Source organism: Octopus bimaculoides, chromosome 18 (genome assembly GCF_001194135.2).
Source record: "Octopus bimaculoides isolate UCB-OBI-ISO-001 chromosome 18, ASM119413v2, whole genome shotgun sequence".
Taxonomy (NCBI): domain Eukaryota; kingdom Metazoa; phylum Mollusca; class Cephalopoda; order Octopoda; family Octopodidae; genus Octopus; species Octopus bimaculoides.
This window is the reverse complement of record NC_068998.1, coordinates 41,952,527-41,958,392: the sequence shown is the minus strand read 5'-3', so window position 1 is coordinate 41,958,392 and position 5,866 is coordinate 41,952,527. Positions and strand designations below refer to the sequence as shown.

Below are 5,866 nucleotides of genomic sequence, written 5' to 3'. Positions count from 1 at the left end.
ATATATATCTTTTACTTCATTATCTTTCAGGAAATATCGGAACGATTTTGTCATTGTTTAGCATAGAAATTCTCTAAGAAATTGAAACGCCAGGAAGTGTAATATGATACACCAAAAACAACTAATGTGTGGTATGTTTCCTTTGTTATTCTTATGTTTCCATTATTGTTTGACATGTTGTTTGGTCTCAGTGGAACGTAATATATGTTGTATACCACCTGAGTACATTTATGTCTGTTTGCCATGCTCAAAAAGTAACACGTCCCCTCCATTAATCAAGTTCAGTACTGTCTAATAATTAGTAATTTGCTAGGCTACGTTTCGGTACGAGAAATAACTGAAGCTAATATATTTGTCTATGCACAACGTCTGTACTAACGTTTATGTGCGTGTGTATACATAAATGTATGTGCTTTTGTAAGCGTGCTATGCAGTGTATACACACGCACACGCATAGACCCATATACACTTATATATGCGTGTGTATATATATATATATACATACTGAGACAGATGGAGTTGAATATAGACACATATGTAGCCTACATACTTATGCCTCTATCTATCTATCTATCTATCTATCTATCTATCTATCTATCTATCTATCTATCTATCTATCTATCTACCTATCTATCTATCTATCTATCTATATATATATATATATATATATATATATATGTACATACATAGATACATACATGCAGACACAGAGACTCACACACACACACATATACACTCACACATCCACAAACACAGTCATCTAGTTGGTCTGTATATCACAACTAGTAATACTACTATCTAAGCCATTATACTGGCAGCAGGCATTCTGGCTAATGACAATCTCTTCAAAGCTTTAAATTCAACAGTGGCCGTCTTGCCACATTAATACACACATAATATATATATTAGGGAGAGAGAGAGAGATAGAGACAGGCAGACAGACAGACAGACAGACAGACAGAGACAAAGACAGAGACAGACAAGAGAAAGTAATGACAATTAAATGAGAAAACGATTATCTGAACTGCATTCAGTTACAGCTGTTTCCGCTATAAGATGTATTTGGCTCATTTTAGAGTTGTTGAGTGCTGAATAGCGCCTTATAGCTTCGTCGGAGCCTCTTGTACTCGACTAACTCTTTGTCGGGAGGTATACCCAAATTGAGATCTACACTAGGTTATTAATATCGCAATACCTAAGCGAAATATGAATATATATTGTTACAAACAATTCTATGCTTAAAAAGTCGGGTGGGTGGAAGTAGCAAGGATGGACATTATATCCATCTCCCTATACATGCATACATAAGTATGCATGTGTGTGTTATTGTTATTATTATTATTATTATTATTATTATTATTATTATTATTATTATTATTATTATTATTATTATTATCATTATTATTATTATTATCATTATATCGTGAAGACCTTAAAAAATATATCACTAAGGATGAGCTGCAATATGCAAACATATTTTAAATCATAAAATGTGCTGAGAATTAGAGACTGTACTACTAAGCTGTCACTAAATACCGAAATATAGGAGCGTGATTATTGCTGGTGACTAGTTATGTATTCATCGATTCTGCTAAATGAAAATCCACGAGGATATCAAAGTCGGTAATGATATGAAGTATAATGTAATAAAGTTTGTCAGTTAGAATCCAGCTAGAATGAGTAATAGAGAGGTATTGTTCACAGTATGGGTGGTTTAACGATACTTATCAAAATTCTGATACGCTGTTCAGAGACTATTATTTTTTATCTACGATGCTCTCTGCAAGAGCGATAACCAGCAACTTCGAAAGGGTATGGAAGGATCTGTACCACTGGAGTTAAATTCCAAAGAATGATGAAATGTGTCACATGTCTTGGATATTTTAAGTGCTCAATATAGTCGGATAGCAGTGTCCCAATGTTTTACTTTTCTGAATACGTACGGTGAAAATATAGTTATTTGAATTTAACTGCTATTATATCTACAAAGATTTTCATGATGATGTTAGCAATTAGTAGCGGAGTCATTTCGCGGGTTGTGCCGGTGATTTATATCCGATCCTATTGCATGGCTTATATTTTTGCTGTCAATGCCTTTGGAAAGGAAAGCTAATTTGCCTCTCGACAGCAGGTTCAATAGCTACCATTCAAATGGACGCAACAAAATATAGCATATACAAGTTGTCTGATTCTGTCATGAGTGCAATTCTTCAATATCATATAATAATAATAATAATAATAATAATAATAATAATAATAATAATAATAATAATAATAATAATAATAATGATAATAATAATAATAATAATAATGCCTTCTAAAAAATGCCTTCTAATTGATGTTTCAATACCAGCAGATGACAACGTTTCTCTAAAAGAAATGGAAAAACTTTCAAAATACAAAGACCTGGAAATAGAGATAACTCGAATGTGGAATCTAAAAACAGAAACAATTCCTATCATAGTAGGTGCCTTAGGTATAATAAAAAAATATTCAGACAAATACATAACAAAAACACCAGGACTTACAAATATATATAACATACAGAAAATTGCACTACTGGGTACTGCACACATTCTACGCAAAACACTTTCAATACAGTAAACATAAGAGCACCACAGCAAACCACAGCACATACCCAAGGCGCACAGAGCTGCGCTCGGTAGTGAAGTGAAAGCACGTTATAAAAATAAAACTACTGAATAATAATAATAATATTCAATATCTTTTATGAATCCCATCATTGTTTAAATGCAAATTTGAACTCCAGTGGAATTTTAGCTTGGACTATATAACGACACAGCAAAATACTGAAAGCCAATTATTCTAAAAATCCAATATTCCTCTTCCATTGCTTGCTTCTAACATTTTCAGAATAATGTAATTGGATTATAATGAAATGCAAGAATAACAAAAGCAAACTATTTCACAATTGAAACTTCATATGTAAATAGACTTGCCATATACTAATGAGATACATACAGAGATAATTGTCATGTCAGTGATTTTAAAATATTTGCCGTGAATTTACAAAACATTTAGATGGCAATATAAACTAATTATGACATACAGCAATGAATTAGCTTGTTGCTTTCTCTCACATTCATATTGGTAACGAAGGAAAATTACATTTGACACATTTTGACGCCATTTTAGATTTTTCAGTTTCCAGTAAGAAATATATAAATATGTACAAACATGCGCACATAAATACAGACAAACACAAACAGACACAAACACACACATACACACACATATGTACATAGAGTATACAATGTTTCTTTTAAATTATGTATATATATTTATATATATGTATATATCTATGCACATGTATAAGTGTATAAGCATATATGCATGTACATATATAAATACACACACCTCACACAAATTCACAGATGCACATATATATATGCTTACGTACACGCACACATACATATAAATATATGTGTGTATGAATATAAATGTATAGGTATGTACGTGTAAATATATGGATATTTATGTATGTGTGTGTGTGTGTGTGTGTGTGTGTGTGTGTGTGTGTGTGTGTGTGTGTGTGTGTGTGTGTGTGTGTGTAGTCCTAATATCTAAAGGTGAAAATATTCAAAGTGTTCCGACCCATTCACAATTTTCTTTTGATGAGAATCATAGTTCAGACAAAATAAATTGTTGAATAACGGAAAGTATGGCTGTTTTTTTGGTGTACATAAGTGCCCGAAACGTGGCAGAGCTCTGCTTCTATCGTACAATCTAGCATAGCGACATGGGTATTCGAACACATACCTATCCATCTCAAGTGTATGTGTGTGTGTGTGTGTGTGTGTGTGTGTGTGTATGTGTGTGTGTGTGTGTATGTGTGTGTTTGTGTGTGTGTGTGTATGTGTGCGCGCGCGCGCATAGATAGATAGATAGAGTGATTGATAGATAGAAATGTATATGCATTTCAAGATTCCTTGCTAATAGAGAAAAAGCCAGTTTCAAACCTAGATCCAAGGCTCCTTCATTGGAATTTCAACATCAAAAGCAGGGTACTTTTGTCTGTCTGTCTGTCTGTCTGTCTGTATGTATGTATTTATGTATGTATGTGTGCAGAATTGTATGTTTTGATTTATGTATGCATTCTCATGCGTATAGTTTCATATCTAGACATGCTCATATATGTTAAATGATAAACTTTTGGAAAGTTTCACAGATTATTACAGTTCCAGTGAAGGATTGGATCTGTTGTCTTCGAACTAGCTTTCTCCTTTCTAGTTTTCAGATGCCTAATTTCTCAAGATTGGCATTTAGGCAGTGTGCTACATATCTAGGGACCCCAACAATTACAGGTATAAAACTGGACTTGTAATTTGGATAGAGTGACTGCAGATTTCTCAATAGTTCAGCGTAGGTTTTCTCTTTTCACTGATGTCAATACTTGATAATAATGCTTCTACGCCCGAGAATTGATAGGCAGCATTGATTCATTTAATACATGCATCAATATGCCTAGCATGCATTTACATACCTAGACACACTCACACACCCACACACATATGTATGTATGTATGTACGTATGTATGTATGTATATATGTATATATGTATGTATGTACATAATGTGTTGGTATAATGCTGTCTTCATAAAGAATTTCAGCTTAGAATCGAGAGAATGGTGCATCTTTTGAAATGCAACGGATGTAATATATGGGACACGTATTGAGTTCGAAATATTGTTTGTTTCATTGTAAAATACTAGTGTGTTATCGTAGCCAAAGGTTCAGACAAGTACATTGAGAAAGTAATAGTGTTCACTACTTACTCGACGAAAATGATGACTTCGCTATGTATATCAAAACACACATTTGCGTTATTTAAGATATCAGGCCTTTTACGTATGAATATATTTTGATGCTCCAATGTATGAATTAACGTTATATTAATGCACTATAAAAATGATTGTACTATATTAACAAAACTCTTACGTTGCCTGGAAACATTGACGTATATGTAAGAAATTTTTCTCTTTCTCAGTTGTCTATTGATGAACAAATAATGTTAGAGGATGAAAAACAGAATCAAGAATACCTTTTAAAATGTAAAGTACTTTCGCTTGATAACATATACCTAACTTTGTAAAATATCGAGTCCAGCGTTATTTCTTTGTTTTCAAAGACAAGTGGACGATTCCAACATGGCTATAACTAGATAATGGGGGCGGGGGGAATGTATATACTGTGTATATCTTCGTTTTATCCTTGCTGTTAATTCTAATCTTTCAAATTTGACTCAATTTATTTTAATCAAGAAGAGATTTTCACCCCTGACTGCCAGGGTCGCAAAAGATTTTTCTAATGTTTTCATTCAGTATACCTGTATATGTATAAGTATGTATGTGTGTGTGTGTGTGTGTGTATGAGTGTGTGCGTGTGTGCGTGCGTGCGTGTTTGTGGGGGTGTGTGCGTGCCTAGTGGCAGAAGTGACTGTGTGGTTAGTAGCTTACTTAACCACATATATATATGTATATATAAGTGTGTGTCTGTGTATATCATTGTTATCTTACACACTGCTCATGTGTATAACGACTGCGCATGACAACAGCATAAATGAATTTATCAGCAACTAGAATTTGGTATGAGGCTGAAGAATAAATTTGGATATGGCCACGAATATCCCTTATATATTGCCATGCTTCTTAATAAAGCCGTAACGTAAAACTGAAAGTGGCTGTATAAAACTATTCAGCTTCTAATTAAATTATACACTCTCCAAGTTATGTTTAACTATGGCTGTAAGCATAAATAAGTGACAAGATGTATACATACATACAAAAACTATATGCGCATGCATATATATATATACATTTATATATATTTATATATATTTATATAT

At 33.1% G+C, this 5,866-nt stretch overlaps 1 long non-coding RNA gene across 1 annotated transcript in view; it reads left to right on the top strand.

The window, feature by feature from the left end:
• The window catches only part of LOC128249841 (uncharacterized), a 238,133-nt gene that overhangs the window by 146,926 nt on the left and 85,341 nt on the right, over nucleotides 1–5,866 (top strand). Inside the window, exon 2 of the long non-coding RNA XR_008265962.1 lies at nucleotides 31–131. This is a non-coding gene — a long non-coding RNA (uncharacterized LOC128249841). The remainder of the gene's footprint in view (nucleotides 1–30; nucleotides 132–5,866) is intronic.